The sequence below is a fragment of the Berghia stephanieae genome, chromosome 4 (assembly GCF_034508935.2).
Source record: "Berghia stephanieae isolate SIO BIC M18660-M18661 chromosome 4, UCSD_Bste_1.3, whole genome shotgun sequence".
NCBI classification, from domain to species: domain Eukaryota; kingdom Metazoa; phylum Mollusca; class Gastropoda; order Nudibranchia; family Aeolidiidae; genus Berghia; species Berghia stephanieae.
Genome location: NC_088363.1, coordinates 12,885,275 through 12,899,260, shown reverse-complemented (window position 1 = coordinate 12,899,260; position 13,986 = coordinate 12,885,275). Strand labels below are relative to the sequence as shown.

Genomic DNA, 13,986 nt, shown 5'->3' with positions numbered 1-13,986 from the left:
CAAAACAGTTAAAAACAATTAATAGTCAAGTTAAACAAATCCACAAAACATTTCACAAGTTCATGAATTCTACATTATAAGATGAAAGGGTTCGCGTGGAGGCAAATTCTACATTATAAGATGAAAGGGTTCGTGTGGAGGCAAATTCTACATTATAAGATGAAAGGGTTCGTGTGGAGGCAAATTCTACATTATAAGATGAAAGGGTTCGTGTGGAGGCAAATTCTACATTATAAGATGAAAGGGTTCGTGTGGAGGCAAACCAGCCTAACCCACCACATACAACAGACATAAATGAAAAAGAAATAAAAAATAAGAAAAAGGAAAAGAAAAGAAACAAACCAAAAGCAAGCAAGTAAGATTGATGTTTTTTGTTTTATGTCGCGAGTCAAAATGCCATGCAATTCTATGAATGCAGTAGAAATATGTCATAAAACATTGGATCATACTCCATTGGCATCCACTGTGTAATGACACCCCCCCCCCTCAACCCCAGCAAACAAAAGCATACATAATTTATTATTATATAATGTTATATCATTTGTAAAATCTTTATTTTGCACTTTGACTCACGAAACATTTCAGAACCAAAGTCATGGATTGACACGTTTTAGACAAATTGACGTTCCAACCAGATAGTGACGTCAAGTAAATTACGCACCAAGCAGTCGGTCTATCAATTTTTTAAAAATATATATATATATTATATAAATTCCCCATCAAACGTTGACTCGTTTTTCCCAAAATAAATCCGCCTTATGGGCCAATGACCAGCAAAGTCAAACTATCAAGCTTGTGAGCAATATTCAGCACGACAGACTACCAACAAAGTAGTACCAGAGATTGGTTCCCTGGGAAATATTCAGTCTGACTCTGTCAGTCGGTTTATTTGAAGAATTTAAAAAAAAACGTTGGTCAAATGTTTGTTTGATTTGTGTTTTTAAAATCTTTTTTTTTTTATCATTTAGAATGTATTGTGTTCGGTTAAATGAAAAGGTTATAATATTTTAGAATAAAACATCATTCCCAAACGCCGTAACTACGTTCTAGTACAGATACGTGTGATACAAAAAAGAGAGGGGGGGGGGGACAAAAAAAAAGTGAAAGAAAAAAAACAACTCATGAACAATATAGGTTAGAAATGAGTTGTCAATATTTCCCAAATGCAACACGTTGAAACCGAGAACCAAAAGGACTAGATATGTAAATGTAAACAAGTGTTTATCTTTGGATCATTGAGGCTGAACAAGGCTTGACACAGTTAAGATATAGTTTATCTTTAAATCATCACGACAGAATTTATATTGAAAACATTATTGCTGGTCAAATATACGTTGAGGCCGTTAAGCCTGAATTTAGCTTGGTATCATTTACACTGAATTTAGCTTGGTATCATTGACACTGAATTTAGCTTGGTACCATTTACACTGAATTTAGCTTGGTACCATTTACACTGAATTTAGCTTGGTACCATTTACACTGAATTTAGCTTGGTATCATACACTGAATTTAGCTTGGTATCATTTACACTGAATTTAGCTTGGTACCATTTACACTGAATTTAGCTTGGTACCATTTACACTGAATTTAGCTTGGTACCATTTACACTGAATTTAGCTTTGTACCATTTACACTGAATTTAGCTTGGTACCATTTACACTGAATTTAGCTTGGTACCATTTACACTGAATTTAGCTTGGTACCATTTACACTGAATTTAGCTTGGTACCATTTACACTGAATTTAGCTTGGTATCATTTACACTGAATTTAGCTTGGTACCATTTACACTGAATTTAGCTTGGTATCATTTACACTGAATTTAGCTTGGTATCATTTACACTGAATTTAGCTTGGTACCATTTACACTGAATTTAGCTTGGTATCATTTACACTGAATTTAGCTTGGTACCATTTACACTGAATTTAGCTTGGTACCATTTACACTGAATTTAGCTTGGTACCATTTACACTGAATTTAGCTTGGTACCATTTACACTGAATTTAGCTTGGTACCATTTACACTGAATTTAGCTTGGTACCATTTACACTGAATTTAGCTTGGTACCATTTACACTGAATTTAGCTTGGTATCATTTACACTGAATTTAGCTTGGTACCATTTACACTGAATTTAGCTTGGTACCATTTACACTGAATTTAGCTTGGTACCATTTACACTGAATTTAGCTTGGTACCATTTACACTGAATTCAGCTTGGTACCATTTACGCTGCATTTAGCTTGGTATCATTTACACTGAATTTAGCTTGGTACCATTTACACTGAATTTAGCTTGGTACCATTTACACTGAATTTAGCTTGGTATCATTTACACTGAATTTAGCTTGGTATCATTTACACTGAATTTAGCTTGGTACCATTTACACTGAATTTAGCTTGGTACCATTTACACTGAATTTAGCTTGGTACCATTTACACTGAATTTAGCTTGGTACCATTTACACTGAATTTAGCTTGGTACCATTTACACTGAATTTAGCTTGGTACCATTTACACTGAATTTAGCTAGGTACCATTTACACTGAATTTAGCTTGGTACCATTTACACTGAATTTAGCTTGGTATCATTTACACTGAATTTAGCTTGGTATCATTTATACTGAATTTAGCTTGGTACCATTTACACTGAATTTAGCTTGGTACCATTTACACTGAATTTAGCTTGGTATCATTTACACTGAATTTAGCTTGGTATCATTGACACTGAATTTAGCTTGGTATCATTGACACTGAAAATAGCTTGGTATCATTGACACTGAATTTAGCTTGGTACCATTTACACTGAATTTAGCTTGGTACCATTTACAAGGAATTTAGCTTGGTACCATTTACAATGAATTTAGCTTGGTACCATTTACACTGAATTTAGCTTGGTACCATTTACACTGAATTTAGCTTGGTACCATTTACACTGAATTTAGCTTGGTACCATTTACACTGAATTTAGCTTGGTACCATTTACACTGAATTCAGCTTGGTACCATTTACGCTGCATTTAGCTTGGTATCATTTACACTGAATTTAGCTTGGTACCATTTACACTGAATTTAGCTTGGTACCATTTACACTGAATTTAGCTTGGTATCATTTACACTGAATTTAGCTTGGTATCATTTACACTGAATTTAGCTTGGTACCATTTACACTGAATTTAGCTTGGTACCATTTACACTGAATTTAGCTTGGTACCATTTACACTGAATTTAGCTTGGTACCATTTACACTGAATTTAGCTTGGTACCATTTACACTGAATTTAGCTTGGTACCATTTACACTGAATTTAGCTTGGTACCATTTACACTGAATTTAGCTAGGTACCATTTACACTGAATTTAGCTTGGTACCATTTACACTGAATTTAGCTTGGTATCATTTACACTGAATTTAGCTTGGTATCATTTATACTGAATTTAGCTTGGTACCATTTACACTGAATTTAGCTTGGTACCATTTACACTGAATTTAGCTTGGTATCATTTACACTGAATTTAGCTTGGTATCATTGACACTGAATTTAGCTTGGTATCATTGACACTGAAAATAGCTTGGTATCATTGACACTGAATTTAGCTTGGTACCATTTACACTGAATTTAGCTTGGTACCATTTACAAGGAATTTAGCTTGGTACCATTTACAATGAATTTAGCTTGGTACCATTTACACTGAATTTAGCTTGGTACCATTTACACTGAATTTAGCTTGGTACCATTTACACTGAATTTAGCTTGGTACCATTTACACTGAATTTAGCTTGGTACTAGTGCCGCGCTGAAGACCGGTCTGGACCGCGGTCCGACGGTCTTTTAGCTGTGAACCGAAGACCGGTCCCAGAGGGGAAGACCGGCGCCGGTCCTCACTTCTTATCACCTTTCAACTAGTGCGGGGCGGTCCTTGCAAGGACCACGGTCCTACGGTCTCGCGCCATAGCCTACTACTTCCCCAGCGATTCGTTGCTTCGGTTGCCTATCTTCCACCAATCACCACCCATCCCACTTAATTAATCGCATCCACCCCCCTTTGCCATACACTAAACGACACAGACGACCATACAGGCAGACGACAACCAACCTCCACTCCGCAAACCGCCCTTTCGTGTGTGAGATGGGGGAACAGGAGGCGCACGCCTTGGACGATTCCATTATACGGGGTAAATTTCAAAATTTACTACACCATAATGATCGCAATGACAATGATCAATGGTGAAGGCATGACCCCTCTTCTCTAATGGGTTATTGTTTGAAATGTATGTGACTACAAAAGATGTGTGCGTTTGTGTGAGTATGTGTGTGTGTGTGTGTGTGTGTGTGTGTGTGTTCGAACCTAGCAAGTAGCAAATCCGATTTTTTGTTTTCTTTTGTCCATCTCTTGTCACCACTCCTTTCTATCGCAGTGTTGTCATTTAAAATAATACAATAATATTAAAATTTCGTCTGGTGTTTTTACTAATCAAATAATATGAGTTTCATTAGTTTCTTCCTTCCAAAAAACCCAGTTATAACGTCTGAATTTTAAAAAAGTCCAATAGAATATTTGGGGACCCCGATATCTCAGTTGATAGAGCACTCTCTTTATACGCAAAGGGCCAGAGATCGATCCCGGGTGCAGTCGATTTTTTTCTGAATCCCTGTCTACTCAGCAATGAATGGGTAGCTGAATTTGTTAGATCTGGTGAAAAGTCACCATCGACCCCTCTTATCACCTCATCCACCCCCTCTTATTATAACTTCACGTCTCTCTCTTACTCTTCAATGCTCGCTGCCCTCTAATGTGTGTGTGTGGGGGGGGGGGAGGGGGGGGGTAGGAGTTGCGTGTGTGTATCAACGCCACGAACAACTCGATCAACGCCTTGGGCGATGCCATTATCTCCGTTAATGGGGATAAATTTCAAATTTTATTAAATTATCGAAGTAACAATGAAGTACGGTGAGCAAATAAAGAAGGCATCACCCCTCTTCTCTAATTAGGTTACAATTTGAAATGAGTGTGACTACTCCGTGTGTTTTACTCCTGTAGGCCACGGTTTTCATCGTGTAGCGGTCTTTAACGGTTCAAGAATGAACGATCCCACGCTCTCAAAGGTCAAACCGGTTCGAATTTCCAACAGTCTCTCAGGAATGTTCAATGTCGAAAAGGACCGGTCCTAGGACCGGTCCTTGCGGTCTTCATTTCCCAAGGACCGTAGGACCGTGGTCCTTAAGCTTGCCATTTACACTGAATTTAGCTTGGTACCATTTACACTGAATTTAGCTTGGTACCATTTACACTGAATTTAGCTTGGTATCATTTACACTGAATTTAGCTTGGTATCATTTACACTGAATTTAGCTTGGTACCATTTACACTGAATTTAGCTTGGTATCATGTACACTGAATTTAGCTTGGTATCATTTACACTGAATTTAGCTTGGTACCATTTACACTGAATTTAGCTTGGTGTCATTTACACTGAATTTAGCTTGGTACCATTTACACTGAATTTAGCTTGGTACCATTTACACTGAATTTAGCTTGGTACCATTTACACTGAATTTAGCTTGGTATCATTTACACTGAATTTAGCTTGGTACCAATTACACTGAATTTAGCTTGGTATCATTTACACTGAATTTAGCTTGGTACCATTTACACTGAATTTAGCTTGGTACCATTTACACTGAATTTAGCTTGGTACCATTTACACTGAATTTAGCTTGGTACCATTTACACTGAATTTAGCTTGGTACCATTTACACTGAATTTAGCTTGGTATCATTTACACTGAATTTAGCTTGGTACCATTTACACTGAATTTAGCTTGGTTCCATTTACACTGAATTTAGCTTGGTACCATTTACACTGAATTTAGCTTGGTACCATTTACACTGAATTTAGCTTGGTATCATTTACACTGAATTTAGCTTGGTATCATTTACACTGAATTTAGCTTGGTACCATTTACACTGAATTTAGCTTGGTATCATTTACACTGAATTTAGCTTGGTACCATTTACACTGAATTTAGCTTGGTATCATTTACACTGAATTTAGCTTGGTACCATTTACACTGAATTTAGCTTGGTATCATTTACACTGAATTTAGCTTGGTATCATTTACACTGAATTTAGCTTGGTACCATTTACACTGAATTTAGCTTGGTATCATTTACAATGAATTTAGCTTGGTACCATTTACACTGAATTTAGCTTGGTATCATTTACACTGAATTTAACTTGGTACCATTTACACTGAATTTAGCTTGGTACCATTTACACTGAATTTAGCTTGGTACCATTTACACTGAATTTAGCTTGGTACCATTTACACTGAATTTAGCTTGATACCATTTACGCTGCATTTAGCTTGGTATCATTTACACTGAATTTAGCTTGGTACCATTTACACTGAATTTAGCTTGGTACCATTTACACTGAATTTAGCTTGGTATCATTTACACTGAATTTAGCTTGGTATCATTTACACTGAATTTAGCTTGGTACCATTTACACTGAATTTAGCTTGGTACCATTTACACTGAATTTAGCTTGGTACCATTTACACTGAATTTAGCTTGGTACCATTTACACTGAATTTAGCTTGGTACCATTTACACTGAATTTAGCTTGGTACCATTTACACTGAATTTAGCTTGGTACCATTTACACTGAATTTAGCTTGGTACCATTTACACTGAATTTAGCTTGGTACCATTTACACTGAATTTAGCTTGGTACCATTTACACTGAATTTAGCTTGGTACCATTTACACTGAATTTAGCTTGGTACCATTTACACTGAATTTAGCTTGGTATCATTTACACTGAATTTAGCTTGGTATCATTTACACTGAATTTAGCTTGGTACCATTTACACTGAATTTAGCTTGGTACCATTTACACTGAATTTAGCTTGGTATCATTTACACTGAATTTAGCTTGGTACCATTTACACTGAATTTAGCTTGGTACCATTTACACTGAATTTAGCTTGGTACCATTTACACTGAATTTAGCTTGGTATCATTTACACTGAATTTAGCTTGGTATCATTTACACTGAATTTAGCTTGGTACCATTTACACTGAATTTAGCTTGGTACCATTTACACTGAATTTAGCTTGGTACCATTTACACTGAATTTAGCTTGGTACCATTTACACTGAATTTAGCTTGGTACCATTTACACTGAATTTAGCTTGGTACCATTTACACTGAATTTAGCTTGGTACCATTTACACTGAATTTAGCTTGGTACCATTTACACTGAATTTAGCTTGGTACCATTTACACTGAATTTAGCTTGGTACCATTTACACTGAATTTAGCTTGGTACCATTTACACTGAATTTAGCTTGGTACCATTTACACTGAATTTAGCTTGGTACCATTTACACTGAATTTAGCTTGGTATCATTTACACTGAATTTAGCTTGGTATCATTTACACTGAATTTAGCTTGGTACCATTTACACTGAATTTAGCTTGGTACCATTTACACTGAATTTAGCTTGGTATCATTTACACTGAATTTAGCTTGGTACCATTTACACTGAATTTAGCTTGGTACCATTTACACTGAATTTAGCTTGGTACCATTTACACTGAATTTAGCTTGGTACCATTTACACTGAATTTAGCTTGGTACCATTTACACTGAATTTAACTTGGTATCATTTACACTGAATTTAGCTTGGTATCATTTATACTGAATTTAGCTTGGTACCATTTACACTGAATTTAGCTTGGTACCATTTACACTGAATTTAGCTTGGTATCATTGACACTGAATTTAGCTTGGTATCATTGACACTGAAAATAGCTTGGTATCATTGACACTGAATTTAGCTTGGTACCATTTACACTGAATTTAGCTTGGTATCATTTACACTGAATTTAGCTTGGTATCATTTACACTGAATTTAGCTTGGTACCATTTACACTGAATTTAGCTTGGTATCATTTACACTGAATTTAGCTTGGTACCATTTACACTGAATTTAGCTTGGTATCATTTACACTGAATTTAGCTTGGTACCATTTACACTGAATTTAGCTTGGTACCATTTACACTGAATTTAGCTTGGTACCATTTACACTGAATTTAGCTTGGTATCATTTACACTGAATTTACCTTGGTAACATTTACACTGAATTTAGCTTGGTACCATTTACACTGAATTTAGCTTGGTATCATTTACACTGAATTTAGCTTGGTACCATTTACACTGAATTTAGCTTGGTACCATTTACACTGAATTTAGCTTGGTACCATTTACACTGAATTTAGCTTGGAACCATTTACACTGAATTTAGCTTGGTACCATTTACGCTGCATTTAGCTTGGTATCATTTACACCGAATTTACATTGAGATCATTTACATCGAATTTAAATTGAGATTATTAAGACAATGGTTATTAATATTGAATTTACCTTCTTGTTAATATTGAATTTACCTTCTTGTTAATATTGAATTTACCTTCTTGTTAGGACTGAGTTAATCTTTGGATTATCACAATTGAATTTTAACTTGGGATAATTAGGACTTACTTTAGCTTGGGATCATCTAGAAGAAATTCACAACCAAAAAGCTGCGTTAAGCGCCAGACCATCTAAGCACAAAAGAGCGGCGAGTGAAGCAGAAACTAATTTTAAATAATTCATGAGAAATTCTGGATTGGCAAATCCATCAATAATTTGTAAATCATTTGGATTAAATAGGATTTCAGAGAATTCACGTTAAAATGAAACCAAAAAAAAATAGTTTCGAAAAAAGAGCAAATTGTTTTGTTTGTTCTGTGATGATGTTGATGATGATGACGACGACAAGGATGATGATGATGATGACGACGACGATGATGATGATGACAACGACGACGACAATGATAATGATGATGATGATGATCACGATGACGAAGATGATGATGATGATATGATGATGATGAAGATAATGATGATGATGGTAAATGGTCGCGGTCTGCATCATCCACAAGATGCCAACGTTTGTTTGTTGTTGTTTTCTTCTTTACTTTAAAAAAAACAGTTGGTACATAGATAATGGTGCTAATGATAAAGTGTAAATAAATAAAATGTGGGCTGATCTAAAACAAACAAACAAACAAACAAACAATTTACTAGCGTCCCGAGGGATGGACAGATAATGGGGTGATGGTTGATGAGGTTTATATTTATTGTGTTATTGGACGCCTTACCTTTGGCGATATCACCTTATATTTGATTGTACAGCTCATGGCAGTTGGTCAATACTACTATAGGTTTTCCACAAATCACTACAACAACAACAAGAAATCAAATATTCTATAAGAATAAAATACGTTCCAAGAATACAGCCATGACCATCGAGATTATTCGAATTAATTTTATTTTTCATGCACTCGAGACTAGGTGCACATATTGGCAGGTCTGATAGACGAACGGCATTATGGGCCTGTTTTAAAATTGTAATGGACAACATTTTGCGTTGGTTTGGGTGTATTTCAATTACAGCAATGAGACCATAACAAATTGGATTGGGCTATCAGACCTGCCAATTTGTACACGTCGGCTCGAGACATTCACCGTGTTGGTTGGTAGTGAAAGTAACGCCAATTGACCATCTTACCTTTGGGGAAATCAGCCTATATTTGACGTTACAGCTCGTGGAATCCGTCAGCATTATTATCGTGATACGAAGGCTGCTTTTCCAAAACTCATTAACGATTTGAGATTTTGAGATTTTCGATCCGTGAGATAATTTGAAATGTAAACTTTACTTTAAACATCAATTGGCACCCAAAAAAAAATGTCCTTAGATTTGTGTCAATTTGGAATTTAAATATGATGAAATAATAATAGACTGAATGAGAAATTTGATGGGAATTAATCTTCAAAATGTCAAAATGTGACAGAGTTAAAAAGTTTTAGAAAACCACTCTTCGTATGTTTCCTATTGATCACCACACAAAAAAAACACATCAAAGAATCTTCCAGAATGACAACGATAATAATCTACAAAATCCTGGTTGGTTTTACAGACGACAGCAGCCATGTTACAGTTGCTACGATTTTCATTTTTTTAATCATTTTTCACATGCTCGAGGTGTCATGGCAGGGAAATGTTTACGATTAGAATATCACGTCTTGAGAACCTGCTCGAAGCTTTTCCAAAACCCCAAAAATATAATTGGTCTGTTCAGTGAGATAGTTGCGACTGATTAAAACAATGATATAGACTTGTACACTTGAGTTTTGTTTTTTGATTATTTTTCAATATCCCATCAAAACAGCAACATATATATATATATATATATAAACGGTGATTATAATATGTAAACAATTACCGAAATCAAACAATTGGTCCGCATTGAAACACGAACCCTATCAACTATTTACACATGAAGATTTTCAGACATTTCGTATTCGCGTGAAAACTAATCGAAGTCTTCAAAGGGTGACAAGTGTAACAAGTTAACGGTCGTTGTTTGAATAAAGACGTACTTTTTAAAAACGGTCGTCGTTTGAATAAAGACGTACTTTTAAAACGGTCGTAGTTTGAATAAAGACGTACTTTTAAAACGGTCGTCGTTTGAATAAAGACGTACTTTTAAAACGGTCGTCGTTTGAATAAAGACGTACTTTTAAAACGGTCGTCGTTTGAATAAAGACGTACTTTTAAAACGGTCGTCGTTTGAATAAAGACGTACTTTTAAAACGGGCGTAGTTTGAATAAAGACGTACTTTTAAAACGGGCGTAGTTTGAATAAAGACGTACTTTTAAAACGGGCGTAGTTTGAATAAAGACGTACTTTTAAAACGGTCGTCGTTTGAATAAAGACGTACTTTTAAAACGGTCGTCGTTTGAATAAAGACGTACTTTTAAAAACGGTCGTCGTTTGAATAAAGACGTACTTTTAAAAGTTGGCCATAAAACTCGTCCTTCAAATATCGATCGATTTAAATGACCTTCATCTCGGCTACAACTATCAGTCCTGGGACTCTATGGAAGACTTCGCGAAGTCCCAGGTTTGAGAATATTTTGTCAAGATGAGGACACATTAAATCCATCGATATTTGAAGGACGAGTTTTCTGACCAAATTATTTAAATGCGTGTTTTCTAGACTTGGGCAATAAACTCGTTAGAAATGGCCTCCTATATAAAGGACACGTAGCACCAAGACCTCCCATATAAAGGACACGTAGCACCAAGACCTCCTATATAAACGATGCGTAGCACCAAGACCTCCTATATAAACGATACGTAGCACCAAGACCTCCCATATAAAGGACACGTAGCACCAAGACCTCCTATATAAACGATACGTAGCACCAAGACTATCTGTCGGCTCACTCAGTCCTTACATAGAAAAACTCGTCATTAATTTGAATCTTAAGCCAAAGACATGTCAATGAAACAAAAACAAAAATAAAACTCTGTCAACAACACACTGTATCAACATTACTACACACCGTGTCACAGCAAAGCAAACAACATAAATATTATATACAACACACACTTCATAAACGTAATCAATGACCCCATCAAACACCGCCGACGCATTAACTAAAATACTGATAATAACATTATTATTACAATAAACTTGAGGCACTTTGACGACGAGATTGTAAAAATTGACACACACAAACTCTCTCTCTCTCTCTCTCTCTCTCTCTCTCTCTCTCTCTCTCTCTCTCTCTCTCTCTCTCCCCCCCCCCCCCCCCTTCTCTCTCTCTCCACCCCCCCCCCTTCTCTCTCTCTCCCTTTCTCCCTCCTCTCTCTGTTTCTCTCCCTCCCCTCCCTCTCTGTATCTCTCCCTTCCTCCCCCTATCTCTCTCTTTCAATCCTCTCTCTCTCTCTCTCTCTCTCTCTCTCTCTCTCTCTTACGTACGAAGTAGTAAAGGAAATGCGTTTTATTTTTTGGTCACTCACCTATCATTGTGTTTCATAGCGTTCATATTATTCGTGACCCATCGTCTCAAAACGGTATTATATCGTTGTGCTTAACTCGCTTAACCCTATGTCGATGTACATATATGCAGGTCTGACATCCGAACCCACTTACAGGCCTAGTTTAACATTATTGTAATGGACAAAATTTTGCGTCATTTAAAAAAAAAGATTTCCATTACAACAATGAGCCCAAAATAAAAAGGATCATCAGACCTGCAAAGAAGTGCGCGTCGGGTTGAGTGAATTTCAAGCACACGAGTTCAAGAATCATACTATTTTATCATACCCTTCCAACAACCTCACCTTAATATTTCTTATACAAATCTGTTAACTGTCAGGTACTCATTTTACACTTGAGTACGGTGAGAGAATGCGAGTAAAGAGCCTTCTCCAAGGACTCAACTATGCGCCAAGCGAGGCTCGAACCCAGGACCTTCCTCTCCGAAAGCGAGTGTCATACCACTATACCGCATAGCCGTAGATATCTATATAGAATAAAGTACTTGTTTGGACGTAGATTAGTTATGTAAGCACACAAGCACATTGCAAGGTCAAGGTTGATAACGACAACAACAACAACAACAACAACAACAACAACATCCCAGTCAGACAGTCTATCTGGCTGATTGGCTGATTGTGCCTACATTGTACATCTGGCGACAACGCCATTGTCTCACACTTATTATCAACCCGAAAAGATCAAAGGATGGCACTTTATTATGAATCAAAGAAGACCACGTGTGACTGTGTATATATTATATGGATGATTGCAACTGCTTGTGTCACATTAATATTCAAACAAACAAAATTAAAATTAATTAATTAATTAATTAATTAAATAATTTTTAAAAAATCAAGAGATGTTGACCGTGGCCAGGGATCGGATTGGTGACAAAGATTACAATAACAATTACAAATCTGGTCCTAGGGGAAGGGGGAGGAGTGCGGGGAATATGAAGATGCTTGCAACAAAAATAAAATAAATAAATAAATAAAATGATTTTTTTAACCCAGTAAAAAGCCATAATATTTATAAAATGACGACATAACACTAGGCATACCATTGTTGGGTGATAAGATAAGAAAGATAACTAATGATAACGTTACAGTCAAAATATAATATTAAACAACGAGTTCAAAACACATTTGGGTCGTGTATTCAAAAAAGCTGACATTTTATATAGCGCAACATCCACTAATCGTCGTTTCAGCGCCAGAAAAAAAAGAAGAGAAAGGAAAATTCGAAAAATAAATGCTAGTCTAGATTTACAATTAAATAAAAGCACTCATGAAAAATAGAGACAAAGGGGATTGGTTTAAAGGGGGAGGGGGGAAGGGGTTGATTCCAAGAACAAACCGTTAGTGTACGTACTTAGTTTGAGATCTCAGTAAAAGTTTCATTCTGACACAGGCACGGGATGCCACTGAGAGGAATACCCTCACCCCCCCCCCCCCCCCAACAAAAAAAATATTCAAAACTATACTTCCGGTACACAGCAGAGAGATATTGGCTTGGAAAAATGTCCTCTCTCAAAAATAACACTATACATTTGACTGCTTCCCTCTCAGCCAAGGACTCCGGCCAGGGTCAGAATAAAACGAAGACAAGTACAGAAAGCAACGAGGAAAAGGAAAACAGATACATGGGAATTTAGAAGAGACAGCAATAGTCTCTCCGCCCACTATAGGAGAAAACCAATATGGAATCTGTAGTGTGTTCTAGACTAAACGGTTGTGGATTAAGTACGACGGTTTTTTAGAAAGTCAAGAGATGTTGACCGTGGCCAGGGATCGGAGTGGTGACAAATATTACAAAAACAATTCTGGTCTTAGCTTTGTGTCCTTTGATATAATATGCCTCATTTCAAACATATTACTCAATCAACTTGGGTGTAGATAAGTACCTATGTGTATGTAGTGATGGGTATTGAAAGGGTCCTCTCTCTCTCTCTCTCTCTCTCTCTCTCTCTCTCTCTCTCTCTCTCTCTCTCTCTCTCTCTCTCTCTCTCTCTCTCAGGACAACAAATGGTGGACGCAT

At 36.4% G+C, this 13,986-nt stretch overlaps 1 protein-coding gene across 1 annotated transcript in view; it reads right to left on the bottom strand.

Moving 5' to 3' along the window:
* Positions 1–13,986, bottom strand: part of LOC144970045 (pleckstrin homology domain-containing family M member 1-like) — a 59,153-nt gene that overhangs the window by 12,699 nt on the left and 32,468 nt on the right. The gene's annotated exons all lie outside the window — the stretch shown is intronic.